Genomic DNA, 14,857 nt, shown 5'->3' on the forward strand with positions numbered 1-14,857 from the left:
TCCATGGAAACCCATTGGAAGATCCTCATCAGTTTTTAGCTGAGTTCTTGCAAATCTGTGACACAGTCAAGACTAATGGGGTTGACCCTGAGGTCTACAGACTGATGCTATTCCCTTTTACTGTAAGAGACAGAGCTAGAATATGGTTGGACTCTCAACCTAAAGAAAGCCTGGACTCTTGGGAAAAGCTAGTCAGTGCCTTCTTGGCAAAGTTCTTTCCACCTCAAAAATTGAGTAAGCTTAGAGTGGAAGTCCAAACCTTCAGACAGAAGGATGGAGAATCCCTCTATGAAGCTTGGGAAAGATACAAACAATTAATCAGAAAATGTCCTTCAGACATGCTTTCTGAATGGAGCATCATAGGTATCTTCTATGATGGTCTCTCTAAACTATCCAAGATGTCTTTGGATAGCTCTGCTGGAGGATCTCTTCATCTGAAGAAGACGCCTACAGAAGCTCAAGAACTAATTGAAATGGTTGCAAATAACCAATTCATGTACACTTCTGAAAGGAATCCTGTGAACAATGGGACTAGTCAGAAGAAAGGAGTTCTTGAGATTGACACTCTGAATGCCATATTGGCTCAGAATAAAATATTGACTCAACAAGTCAATTTGATTTCTCAAAGTCTGTCTGGAATGCAAAATGCACCAAGCAGTACTAAGGAGGCTTCATCTGAAGAAGAAGCTTATGATCCTGAGAACCCTTCAATGGAAGAGGTGAATTACCTAGGAGAACCCTATGGAAACACCTATAATTCTTCATGGAGAAATCACCCAAATTTCTCATGGAAGAATCAAGAGAGACCTCAACAAGGTTTCAATAACAATAATGGTGGAAGAAACAGGTTTAGCAATGGCAAGCCTTTTCCATCATCTTCTCAGCAGCAGACAGAGAACTCTAAGCAAAATCCCTCTGACTTAGCAACCATGGTATCTGATCTAATCAAGACCACTCAAAGTTTCATGACTGAAACAAGGTCCTCCATTAGGAATTTGGAGGCACAAGTGGGACAGCTAAGTAAGAAAATTACTGAACTCCCTCCAAGCACTCTTCCAAGCAATACAGAAGAAAATCCAAAAGGAGAGTGCAAAGCCATAACCATGGCCGAATTTGGAGAGGAAGGAGGGGAAGTGAATGCCACTGAGGAAGACCTCAATGGGCGTGCACTGACCTCCACTGAGTTCCCTAATGAGGAACCATGGGATTCTGAGACTCAAAATGAGACCATAGAGATCCCATTGGACTTACTTCTGCCTTTCATGAGCTCTGATGAGTATTCTTCCTCTGAAGAGGATGAGTATGTCACTGAAGAGCAAGTTGCTAAATACCTTGGAGCAATCATGAAGCTAAATGACAAGTTGTTTGGAAATGAGACTTGGGAGGATAAACCTCCTTTGCTCACCAAAGAACTGGATGACTTGTCTAGGCAGAAATTACCTCAAAAGAAACAAGATCCTGGGAAGTTTTCCATACCTTGTACCATAGGCACCATGACCTTCAAGAAGGCTCTGTGTGACTTAGGGTCAAGTGTAAACCTCATGCCTCTCTCTGTAATAGAGAAGCTAGGGATCTTTGAGGTACAAGCTGCAAGAATCTCATTAGAGATGGCAGACAACTCAAGAAAACAAGCTCATGGACTTGTAGAGGATGTTTTGGTGAAGATTGAAGACCATTACATCCCTACTGATTTCATAGTCCTAGAGACTGGGAAGTGCATGGATGAATCTATCATCCTTGGCAGACCCTTCCTAGCCACAGCAAAGGCTGTGATTGATGTTGATGGAGGTGAACTGATCATTCAAGTGAATGAAGAATCCTTTGTGTTCAAGGCTCAAGGATATCCCTCTGTCATCATGGAGAGGAAGCATGAAGAGCTTCTCTCAAATCAGAGACAAGCAGAGCCCCCACAGTCAAACTTTAAGTTTGGTGTTGGGAGGCCACAACCAAACTCTAAGTTTGGTGTTGAACCCCCACATTCAAACTCTAAGTTTGGTGTTGGGAGGTTCCAACATTGCTCTGAGTATCTGTGAGGCTCCATGAGAGCCATCTGTCAAGCTACTGACATTAAAGAAGCGCTTGTTGGGAGGCAACCCAATGATTATATTTTACATTTTCTTTTGTTATTTTATGTTTTTTTTTTGTAGGTTGATGATCATAAGAAGTCACAAAATTCATTGAAAGAGCAAAAACAGAATGAAAAACAGGAAGAAAAACAGCACACCCTGGAGGAAGAATTCACTGGCGTTTAAACGCCAGTGAGGCTAGCAGTTGGGCGTTTAACGCCCAGTCTGGCACCATTCTGGGTGTTTAACGCCAGAAAGGGGCACCAGACTGGCGTTAAACGCCAGAAAAGGGCAAGAACCTGGCGTTAAACGCCAGGAATGGGCACCAGCCCGGCGTTTAACGCCAGAAATGCCCCAAAACGTGATTTTGAGTGCCATTTGGTGCAGGGATGACTTTTCCTTGACACCACATGATCTGTGGACCCCACAGGACCCCTACCACTCTCTCTCTTCTTCCCCCATTCACCAATCACCTCATTACCTCTTCCCCAAAACCCCTTCACCTATCAAATCCCATCTTTCTCTTTACCACTCACATCCATCCTTCATAAAACCCCACCAACCTCACCCTTCAAATTCAAACCACTTTCCCTCCCAAACCCACCCATAATGGCCGAACCCCATCTCCCCCCTCTCTTATATAAACCCTCCTTCACACCATCATTTACACACAACCTACACACCACTTCTCCCCCTCCTTGGCCGAATACATAAGCCACTCCCTTCTTCCTCATTTCTTCTTCTTCTACTCTCTTCTTTCTTCTTTTGCTCGAGGACGAGCAAACCTTTTAAGTTTGGTGTGGTAAAAGCGTTGCTTTTTCGTTTTTCCATAACCGTTTATGGCATCCAAGGCCGGAGAAACCTCTAGAAAGAGGAAAGGGAAGGCAAAAGCTTCCACCTCCGAGTCATGGGAGATGGATAGATTCATCTCAAGGGTGCATCAAGACCACTTCTATGAAGTTGTGGCCTTAAGGAAGGTGATCCCCGAGGTCCCCTTTTCACTCAAAAAGGGTGAATATCCGGAGATCCGCCATGAGATCCGAAGAAGAGGTTGGGAAGTGCTTACCAACCCCATTCAACAAGTCGGAATCTTGATGGTTCAAGAGTTCTATGCCAATGCATGGATCACCAAAAACCATGATCAAAGTGTGAACCCGGATCCAAAGAATTATCTTACTATGGTTCGGGGGAAATACTTGGATTTCAGTCCGGAAAATGTAAGGTTAGCATTCAACTTGCCCATGATGCAAGGAGATGAGCATCCTTACACTAGAAGGGTAAACTTTGATCAAAGGTTGGACCAAGTCCTCACAGTTATATGTGAAGAGGGCGCACAATGGAAGAGAGATTCAAGAGGGAAGCCGGTTCAATTGAGAAGGCATGACCTCAAGCCCGTGGCTAGAGGATGGTTGGAGTTTATCCAACGCTCAATCATTCCCACTAGCAACCGGTCTGAAGTTACTCTAGACCGGGCCATCATGATCCATAGCATCATGATTGGAGAAGAAGTAGAAGTTCATGAGGTAATAGCCCAAGAACTCTACAAAGTGGCGGATAAGTCTTCCACCTTGGCAAGGCTAGCCTTTCCTCATCTCATTTGTCACCTCTGTTATTCAGTTGGAGTTGACATAGAAGGAGATATCCCCATTGATGAGGACAAGCCCATCACCAAGAAAAGGATGGAGCAAACAAGAGACCCCTCTCATCATGAGATCCCTGAGATACCTCAAGGGATGCACTTTCCTCCACAAGGCTATTGGGAGCAAATTAACACCTCCCTAGGAGAATTGAGTTCCAACATGGGACAACTAAGGGTGGAGCATCAAGAACACTCCATTCTCCTCCATGAAATTAGAGAAGATCAAAGAATCATGAGAGAGGAGCAACAAAGACAAGGAAGAGACATTGAGGAGCTCAAGCACTCCATAAGACCTTCAAGAGGAAGAACAAGCCGCCATCACTAAGGTAGACCCGTTCTTTAATCTCCTTGTTCTTTATTTTCTTGTTTTTCGAATTTTAATGCTTTATGTTTGTCCATGTTTGTGTCTTATGATCATTAGTGTCTTGGTGTCTATGCCTTAAAGTTATGAATGTCCTATGAATCCATCACCTTTCTTAAATGAAAACTGTTTTTATCACAAAAGAACAAGAAGTACAGGATTTCGAATTCATCCTTAAAACTAGCTTAATTAGTTTGATGTGGTGACAATACTTTTTGTTTTCTGAATGTATGCTTGAACAGTGCATATGTCTTTTGAATTTGTTGTTCATGAATGTTAAAATTGTTGGCTCTTGAAAGAATGATGAAAAAGGAGACATGTTACTGAGGATCTGAAAAATCATAAAAATGATTCTTGAAGTAAGAAAAAGCAGTGAATACAAAAAAAAAAGGGAGAAAGCAAGCGAAAAAAAAAACCGAAAAAAAGAGAGAAAAGAAAAAGAAAGAAATAAAATCGTGATCCAAGGCAATAAGAGTGTGCTTAAGAACCCTGGACACCTCTAATTGGGGACTTTAGCAAAGCTGAGTCACAATCTGAAAAGGTTCACCCAATTATGTGTCTGTGGCATGTATGTATCCGGTGGTAATACTGGAAGACAGAGTGCTTTGGGCCGCGGCCAAGACTCAATAAGTAGCTGTGTTCAAGAATCTTCATACTTAACTAAGAGAATCAATAACACTATCTGGATTCTGAGTTCCTAAAGAAGCCAATCATTCTGAATTTCAAAGGATAAAGTGAGATGCCAAAACTGTTCGGAGGCAAAAAGCTACTAGTCCCGCTCATCTAATTTAGAGCTAAGTTTCATTGATAATTTGGAGTCTATAGTATATTCTCTTCTTTTTATCTTATTTGATTTTCAGTTGCTTGGGGACAAGCAACAATTTAAGTTTGGTGTTGTGATGAGCGGATAATTTATACGCTTTTTGGCATTGTTTTTAGTATGATTTTAGTAGTTTTAGTTGAGTTCTTAGTATATTTTTATTAGTTTTTAGTTAAAATTCACTTTTCTGGACTTTACTATGAGTTTGTGTGTTTTTCTGTGATTTCAGGTATTTTCTGGCTGAAATTGAGGGTCCTGAGCAAAAATCTGATTCAGAGACTGAAAAGGACTGCAGATGCTGTTGGATTCTGACCTCCCTGCACTCGAAGTGGATTTTCTGGAGCTACAGAAGCCGAATTGGCGCGCTCTCAACGGCGTTGGAAAGTAGACATCCTGGGCTTTCCAGTAATATATGATAGTTCATACTTTGCCCAAGATTTGATGGCCCAAACCGGCGTTCAAAGTCACCCTCAGGAATTCCAGCGTTAAACGCCGGAACTGGCACCTAAATGGGAGTTAAACGCCCAAACTGGCATAAAAGCTGGCGTTTAACTCCAAGAAGAGTCTCTACACGAAAATGCTTCATTGCTCAGCCCAAGCACACACCAAGTGGGCCCGAAAGTGGATTTTTATGTCATTTACTCATCTTTGTACACCTTAGGCTACTAGTTTTCTATAAGTAGGACCTTTTACTATTGTATTAGAAATCGGGGGTAGCTATCTTTGAATTTCATGCTATCTTAGATCATTTGGGGGCTGGCCATTCGGCCATGCCTAGACCTTGTTCTTATGTATTTTCAACGGTGGAGTTTCTACACACCATAGATTAAGGTGTGGAGCTCTGCTGTACCTCGAGTATTAATGCAATTACTATTGTTCTTCTATTCAATTCCGCTTGTTCTTTGTCCAAGATATCACTTGTTCTTCAACTTGATGAATGTGATGATCCGTGACACTCATCATCATTCTCACTCATGAACAAAGTGACTGACAACCACTCTTGTTCTACAAGCATCTGAGGCTTAGTGAATATCTCTTGGATTCCTGATACACGATGCATGGTTGATCGCCTGACAATCGAGTGCTCGCCTGACAAACGAGCCAGCCATTCCGTGAGATCAGAGTCTTCGTGGTATAGGCGAGAACTGATGGCGGCATTCAAGAGAATCCGGAAGGTCTAACCTTGTCTGTGGTATTCTGAGTAGGATTCAATGATTGAATGACTGTGACGTGCTTCAAACTCCTGAGGGCGGGGCGTTAGTGACAGACGCAAAAGAATCACTGGATTCTATTCCGGCCTGATTGAGAACCGACAGATGGATAGCCGTGCCGTGACAGGGTGCGTTGAACATTTCCAATGAGAGGATGGGAGGTAGCCACTGACAACGGTGAAACCCTTGCATAAGCTTGCCATGGAAAGGAGTAAGAAGGATTGGATGAAGACTGTAGGAAAGCAGAGAGACGGAAGGGAAGGCATCTTCATACGCTTATCTGAAGCTCTCACCAATGATATACATAAGTATCTCTATCTTTATCTTTATGCTTTATTCGTTTATCACTATACCCATTTGAGTCTGCCTGACTAAGATTTACAAGGTGACCATAGCTTGCTTCATACCACCAATCTCCGTGGGATCGACCCTTACTCGCGTAAGGTTTATTACTTGGACGACCCAGTGCACTTGCTGGTTAGTTGTGCGAAGTTGTGTTTATGCCATGGTATTGAGCACCAAGCTCTTGGGGCCATTACTAGGGATTATTTGAGCTGTGAAAAGTATTGATCACAATTTCGTGCACCACTAACTCAATTGAACTGAAAGAATTTCCAGCCAACTCCAACACCTACAATAACTTAGTGCTCTGGCAAGCTTGGAAAACCAGCACAATGTTTCATATACTTTGTGGAGAAGAAGTTCACTGTCATATTCATGCTCTGACCATTCATACACAATATTGTTAGTAAACTCAGTATATAATCCACTCCATTGCCCAACAAAAAGGAAATTTCAATTCCAAACTCAATAAAGAAATAAAGACCACACCTCTGCCAAGATGGTAGGGTGAGAATTGTGTATGCGAGTTTGATCTTATTGGCAGCTCCCGAAAGGGATTTAAAATTTGCAGCTGCCATCCTTACGGCCAAGGATTCGATAGGGTGCTGCCAAGCCCATTCAAACTGCAATCCCCCAATCAAAAGGTCTTAAAATCTGGCTATAATCCCCATTTTTTTATTTCTTCATGTATCAATATAATATACCTTATTCATATAAAATTACTCATATGTCATATATTTAAATGTCCTAATATTTGTAACAGAATCCAATTTAGGACTTTTGCATTATTTCATAACGAGCTATTTATTTTATTTTATTTGGGTAAATCAGAAGGTATATTATAGCTCTATGCCTCTATCCTATTCTAACATTTTTCTCTTTTCCTTCACTCCTTAACTTCTCCTTTCTCTGTCATTAATCCTTCCACAATTATTTTCTATTTTAAATTCTTGGATTTCCAGCATACTTTCATATTCAGCAGAATCTAATTTTCTGTTTTCAAATCTTCAAGTGAAATATTTTCAGTTAGTACATTAACTAATGATCTTAATAACAGCCATCACAATGCCATGAATATCCAACAGAATGTTCATAACTGCCACCTAAATTCGTTAAGAGCACTAACTAATTTTGGTATATTCATTAGCAAAACCATGATCTTAATAAACAACAAAAGGCTTGGCGCTGAGCAAATCAAACCAAATCACGTTAGAGAAACAAAATTCTCAGCAACCAAAGTCCATCAAGATCTAAAAGAGAATAGCATTTTCACCCCCTTAACACTGGTATGCAATAATAACTGGTATGCAACAATAACTAGCTCCAAAACAGTGGAGAATAGAAAGGGAGATGAACAATGAAGAAGAATATGCAAACAAGAGTGTATACATAACATACCTTCCAGAGGTGGAGGACAAAAATCAGCTTAAGAAAGCTTCATTTTAAGCAAAAATTCAAAACTAGAAAAAACCAAGCCAATCCCACACAGTCAATTACTAAAAACAAAAGCTCTTTATGTAGACCAATTAAGTAGGAGCAAAATCCTCACAAGAAGAACCTCAGGCCACAGAAAAATCCTTTTCTTCTCTCCCTTCCTGCTGCAAAATCTCATTCTTCTTACCTTTATAATTACCTTTATATCCATTAAGCAAGGCTAATAACAATTCATTCTTCCCTAAAATCCTTTTACTATTTGCCAAATAATAATGCAAATTTCTAATTACCTGTATATCACGAAATTTAGCTTCTTCAACAATCAATTTGGATATTATTTCCGCTACAATGTTTGTACTTCTCCTCATATTTCTTGCTTAACAACTCTGCCTATAAAATAGCAACAAATGAGAGTTTATTCTTCTAATTTCTTAAACTTAAAATTAAATGACATATTTCAAGACAAAAGGAACATACCTCACATTTATCTACAGATAGCCTTTCTGTAATCTAATTGAGTTACATGAAATTCCTGAAACATTAAGGAAAAGAAAAACAAGGTCACATTTCTCACTATTTTTGCATAAGTAGCTACTTCTCCCAATTTAGAATACGGAGGAGTGGAGCAGAACTCAGCGCGAGAGAACGAAGAACAAGGTGTGAGCAAAAGAACATAGCGAACCAGAGCAAACCTCGGTGCGAGCAGAAGAACATGGTGGAGCAAAGCAGAACTCGATGCGAGGAGAAGAACACGGCGGAGCAGAAGAGAAACGCAGAATGCGCGCATCAGTGTTGTAAAATTGGGAAAATTGTGTTAGGGATGGGATTAGGGATTAGGGATTTAAGGTTATTCATGATTTTGATTCTGAACGCCACCCAAGCATTCGTCTGGGAGAGATCGGAGACCAACGCACCTCCGCAATCAACCATGAAACTCACACGTGCCGCCCGAGCAAGCCTCCATGGAGCTGGCGCATCTACCCGAAAGAACCTTCCAGGACAATGGCGAGAGAAAGGAATGCAGAACACGAGTCAATATCGTCAAATTGGGGAAATTGAGCTAGAGTTGGGGTTAGGATTTTGATTCTAAAATATTAGGAATTGAGTTTTGTTTCTAAGTAATAGACTAACAGGAGTGAGGAGGTGATGAATCAATTATCGCTTGTTTTCTTTCCTGTCTTTGGTTTCGGGGGGAATTAAAATATTTGGAGGGAATTAAAATTTGGATGAAAAAAATTTAAGCAACGCTTTTCACTAGAAGTTTATTATATATTTAAAAGCAACTCTTATAAAGAGTAATATATAAATACTATAAATGTTATTTGTTTAATTTATTAAAGCAACGATTTTTATATGTTTTTTAAATTGATCAAAAACAACACTTATTAACAAAGTGTTGTATTAGCCTTATTTTTTTGTAATAAATTTTAAGTGATGTTTTTAACCGTTTTAGACAACATTTTTTAAGTGTCATTTATCGCACATGTTGCAATAGCTCAAAAATGTTGTAGTGTCATGTGGGTTACAATCAGAAGAGAGAAGAGAGTATTTAGTTGAAATGTTGGAAACATTGGACATGGGCCAACAATGAGGATGATTATTGTCTATGGACATTTGGGCCTGTTATTGAACATATTAATTTTATGCACAATAAACACATAAAGCAACAACACTTTTGGGCTTTTAACCCAAAATTATAATATTAGTCATCGTCAAATTATTGTTTTTATTTTTTCAAACTCAACAAATGCCATATCCCTTTGTGCCTTATAGATATCTTAAAAGTCTTCCTGCAGCTTCATAGTGCTTTTGACTTGGCTTTTGCATGAATCTTGGAAAGTACACTTATTGCATACATGATGTCTAATCTTGAGAAAGTTAGATAAAAGAAGCTTCCAATGAGACTCCTGTATTGTAAAGTATCTATATGCCTTTCCATATCTGGCTTCTTTTGGTAATTTTTTATTATGGATAATAGGAGTTGACACTGCCTTACAATTACTCATCTTAAATCTTATTAGTAAATTTTCAGTATATTTTTCTTTTGAGATAATAATTCCATCTTCATTTTGATTTACCTTAATGCCAAAAAATAGTATATCAATCATAAGTCAGTCATATATCTGTTTCATTTCTTCTTTGAATTCTCTGATCATTATCTAATTGTTTCTTGTGTAAATATAATATCATGTACAAACAAGAAAATTATGAGAATATTTGAATTACCTTGTATTTTGATGTAGAGTGTAGGCTCACTTTTGCTCCTCCTAAATTCATGATCAATGAAGTATTTGTCAATTCAACTGTATCATGTTTACGGTGCTTGTTTAAGTCCATAAAATACTTTCTTTATCCTTAGCACATTGTCTTCATGTACTTTTACAACAAACCTTGGTGGTTGATCAACATATATTTCTTCCTCCAATTTACCATTTAGAAAGGTAGATTTTACATCCAATTGATAGATCTTTTATTGCTTTTGTGTGACTACTGCAAGAGCGCCCCTCTTGTATCTAAGTGAGCTACTATTGCAAATGTCTTTGTATAATTTATCTGAAGAATTTGTGAATATCCTTTTGCTACTAACATTGCCTTATGCTTCTGAGTAGATCCATCATGATTAAGCTTAGTCTTCTATGCTTATTTAATTCTAATGACATCTTTATTTGAAGGGAATCTACCCAACCCTATATGTTATTCTTTTCAATCATCTTGATTTATTCTTTCATTGCTTTTCTCCATTCTTCTTGCTTTTCTATTTCTTTAAAGTTTTTCGGATTGATCTTAGCAAAATTAATATTTCGTATATATCTTATAAAGGTCTAATTTTTCTTGTAGGAGAATCAGTGGTTACTACTATTATTAAAGTAGTTGTGTTTGTTTCTTCACATTTTTGTTCTTCGAGTTTTATAGGTGATTGTTGTGATACTTCAATGCTTTTTTTCCTCAAATTTTTCATTTTTTTAGTTCCATGAAGAATTTTTGTCGAGCTCCACGTCTTGACTAATTATGAATTTCTTTGTTTGCAAATTATACATGTGATATCTTTTTTATGAAATGATTTGAAGGTGGTTTAGTGTATTATGGATTTTATTGTAACTAGAGTGGAAAGGATAATTTTTAGTTTTGATAAAAAAAAAAGTAATTTAGATGAATAGTTGAAAAAAATTGATAATTGTATTATTAATAAATTATAAAGAGAGTACAAAGTAAAATATATTTTTTTACCGGCAAAAAATCAAGTAATATTTTGTATTTTTAAATTAGATTTTAAAGTTAACTAAAATATTATGAATAGTACAATAAATTTATATGGTTTAGATTTCGACTAATTCTATATAAAAGAAAATGAGTAATGTTATAGATGCAAGTTTTTTTATGAATCAATTCTAATTGAATTAAATAATAAATTTGGAATAAAATTAGTCATAATTAATTTTTATTATGTTAGATTAACTTAATTAAATTTAATTAATAAAAAAATTTGGATGTATATCATTATTCAAAGAGAATTAGTGGAGACAACTGTAAGTAATTAAGTTGAACGTATAGGAAGAAAACCATAGGAGTATAAATGCCGTAAAAAGAAAAGAACTTTATGTCAACCATAGCAATGGTTTTATTGCATTGGCAATTGTATGATACGATATTATATGATTATATGGCTGTCCACACCACCTTTCAATGAAATGTTCTCACTGTGTGCACAATATTATGCCCGTGAGACAACACTTACGATCATAATATAACCTAAAGGAGCCAAAATGAGTCTCAACTTGGCACTTGTGATATTTAACAATCATTCAAATGCAAGATTTCAACTTTTTTTTTTTTTTGTTTACCAACATGCCAAGTCTATAATTATATAATTTATTATCTATAATTCTAACCATCTATAATTTATAATATTCTATAATATATTAATAAATTATAATTAAAATAAGTCATATGTCATATTGTTATTATAACAAAATATTTTTGTCTAAAATTAATGAATTATTTCTTTTTTTTTTACTCACGTTTTCTCTCTCTTTCTAAAATAAATCATATGACGTACCCTTATTATAATTAAAATAAAATATGTTTGTCTAAAATTAATGAACTTCGTTTTTCTTTTTCTTTCTTTCTGATTTACACACACACTCTCTCATTCGATCACAAAAATATACCACATAATATTTTCTTATTATAATTAGAATAAATTTTTTTATTATAAAATTAACAAGTTTCCTTCTTCATATTCTCTATCTTGCTCTCACTTCTCACTTGATTATCTATATATTATATCATATATTAATAACCATCATATGAATCCATTATTAAGAGTAGTTTTCTCTAAGTGTGTCATTTAGAGTTTATCATGCTTTGCTAGGGTTTCTTTAATGGAGTAATCCTTATTTCTAAAGTAATAAAATTTTTATTTCTTTTCTTCTATCATTACAAATCTAGATCTGCAATTATGGTGGAGACTAATTCTGGTACAAGGCCGTAAAAGCAACATGGCAATGTGAAAGAGGAAGAGGCAATGATTGTTTTTTAGAGAGACATCCGATCAAGAGAGAAAACATGCTCACGTAGCCTCGTTTGAAGATTACCTGCTGATTGTGCATTAAGTGCTAGAACTACCGAGGCAACTATGTACTCAATTTGGGGTCAACCCACTGGTTTGAAGGTTTTGAATCAAGCAAGTAATGTTTTTCAATTTCTATTTGATAATGAGATGGATATGATCAAAATAGAAAAAGATGTACTTTGGTTATTCAAAAATTATATTCTAAATCTTAAATGATGGAAGAAAGAGTCAGAAATTGAGGAGAAGAAATTTTCTTTCACCCCTATCTAGTTCAACTTTGGGGATGACCTAAACATTGCAAAACAAAAGAATTAGGAAAAAATGTTGGCGATGTATTAGGAGAGATAGTGAATTTAGATATTTTTGAATGAGTGGCTAAGAGAATATGATCCTAAAGATTCAAATTAATTATGATGTCACAAAACTCTTAAAGCATGTTCTAAAGATTGTAGGGCAAACGGTAAGGTGATTAAGATGAAATTGAAATATGAAGGATTGGTAATTTTTGCAACTACAGTGGACACATAGGCCTTAAGATCTGCAATTTCAGTGTTCAATTAAAGGTTGCTATGGAGGGAGAGGTAGAAGAGGAGATGTGGAGAGAGTGGTAGATGGTGGACAAGACTGGAAGGAGGATGGATGGATCAAAGGAGGCTTCCAACTCTAACATCTTTGGTATGGAGGCTGGTTTGAAGGACAAATAGAAAAGCTCTACTTTAGTTAACTCACTAAAAGAAAAACCAAATTTATCTGTCTAAGAAATGAAGAGTCAAATATGTAAGGAGGATGAAGAGCAAAGTGGTGGACGAAATTGTGATCACATTATATGTTTCTTGGATTTTGAATGAAAGCTTATTTATGGCACTGCCATGTTCTAATTATTTTGAGATGAAGGCTTCTAAGGGGCAGCACCTGTGTGAGGTTTTCTTTATTGGAATTCACAACTCCGTTCAACTAACCAGCAAGTGTACTGGATCGTCCAAGTAATAACCTTACGTGAGTAAGGGTCGAATCCACAGAGATTGTTGGTATGAAGCAAGCTATGGTCACCTTGCAAATCTCAGTTAGGCAGATTTAAAATTGGATTTATTGGAATGGATAATGAATAAAAAGGAGTAATAAAAAGGGATAGAAAACTTATGCAGATTCATTGGTGGGAATTTCAGATAAGCGGAATGGAGATGCTGTAGAGCTCTCGGACGCCTGCTCTCCCACTGCTTCTACTCAATCCTTCTTACTCCTTTCCATGGCAAGCTGTATGTAGGGCATCACCGTTGTCAGTGGCTACATCCCATCCTCGCAGTGAAAGCTAATGCTCACGCACTCTATCACAGTACGGCCAATCACCGGTTGGTTCCCGCTTCCTATTGGAATAGAATCCCTCTTTTGCGTCTGTCACTAACGCCCAGCAGGTTGCAAGTTTGAAGCTCGTCACAGTCACTCAATCACAGAATCCTACTCGGAATACCATAGACAAGGTTTAGACTTTCCGGATCCTCATGAATGCCGCCATCTATCTAGCTTATACCACGAAGATTCTGTTGGGGAATCTAAGAGATACACATTCAAGCCTTGTTGCATGTAGAACGGAAGTGGTTGTCAATCACGCGCGTTCATGATTGAGAATGATGATGAGGGTTATCTAACTCATCACATTCATCATGTTCTTGGGTACGAATGGATATCTTGGAATAAGAATAAGATAGAGAATGGAATAAAAGAAAATAGAACTTCATTAATCTTTGAGGTACAGCAGAGCTCCACACCCTTAATCTATGGTGTGCAGAAACTCCACCGTTGAAAATACATGTGAAAGAGGTCCAGGCATGGCCGAATGGCCGCCCCCTAAAACGTGATCACAGGATTCAAAATACAATCCAGGATGTCTACAATAGATAGATGTCCTATATATACTAGACTACTACTAGGTTTACATGAGTAAGTATTTGATGCAAATCCACTTTCGGGGCCCACTTGGTGTGTGCTTGGGCTGAGCTTGATCAATCCACGCTAAGGCTTCTCTGGCGTTCAACGCCAAGTTGCGTCGTCATTCTTCGAATAAAGTATGGACTATTATATATTGCTGGAAAGCCCTGGATGTCTTTCCAACGCCGTTGAGAGCGCGCCATTTGGAGTTCTGTAGCTCAAGAAAATCCATTTCGAGTGCAGGGAGGTCAGATTCCAACAGCATCAGCAGTCCTTTTGTCAGCCTTTTTCAGACTTTTGCTCAAATCCCTCAATTTCAGTCAGAATTTTACTTTCCAACGCCGTTGAGAGCGCGCCATTTGGAGTTCTGTAGCTCAAGAAAATCCATTTCGAGTGCAGGGAGGTCAGATTCCAACAGCATCAGCAGTCCTTTTGTCAGCCTTTTTCAGACTTTGCTCAAATCCCTCAATTTCAGTCAGAATTAC

At 37.7% G+C, this 14,857-nt stretch overlaps 1 non-coding gene across 1 annotated transcript; it reads right to left on the reverse strand.

Moving 5' to 3' along the window:
• Positions 1-236: 236 nt before the first annotated feature.
• LOC130943124 (small nucleolar RNA R71) lies at positions 237-344 on the reverse strand. The gene has a single exon (XR_009071657.1). It is a non-coding gene; the product is annotated as a small nucleolar RNA R71 (small nucleolar RNA).
• Between the last annotated feature and the right edge of the window lie 14,513 nt (positions 345-14,857).

The sequence above is a fragment of the Arachis stenosperma genome, chromosome 7 (assembly GCF_014773155.1).
Source record: "Arachis stenosperma cultivar V10309 chromosome 7, arast.V10309.gnm1.PFL2, whole genome shotgun sequence".
Classification (NCBI taxonomy): domain Eukaryota; kingdom Viridiplantae; phylum Streptophyta; class Magnoliopsida; order Fabales; family Fabaceae; genus Arachis; species Arachis stenosperma.